General features: G+C 35.0%; 1 protein-coding gene across 1 annotated transcript in view; it reads right to left on the reverse strand.

The window, feature by feature from the left end:
* LOC119586112 (RRP12-like protein) overlaps positions 1 to 237 on the reverse strand; it is a 12,127-nt gene that overhangs the window by 11,182 nt on the left and 708 nt on the right. The gene's annotated exons all lie outside the window — the stretch shown is intronic.

The following is a 237-nucleotide window of genomic DNA, read 5'->3' on the forward strand; positions in this document are numbered from 1 at the left end:
TATTTTCCTACACATATTACCAACTGATGTGCACACAAAATAACAACATTATGTGTCCCTCCACATTTACCTCTAACCTCTCTAACCTAAAATCTTAGAAGGTACTCGATAGTAAGTTTGCTATACATGTAGCCTGTTAAGCTGGAGTATTCTAACAACTGTTTACGGTAGGAACACTCATATCAATATAAATCAACAATAGATGTCATTTCTAAGTTTACCTCTAACCTCTCCTAC

This window comes from Penaeus monodon, chromosome 21 (genome assembly GCF_015228065.2).
Source record: "Penaeus monodon isolate SGIC_2016 chromosome 21, NSTDA_Pmon_1, whole genome shotgun sequence".
NCBI lineage: Eukaryota > Metazoa > Arthropoda > Malacostraca > Decapoda > Penaeidae > Penaeus > Penaeus monodon.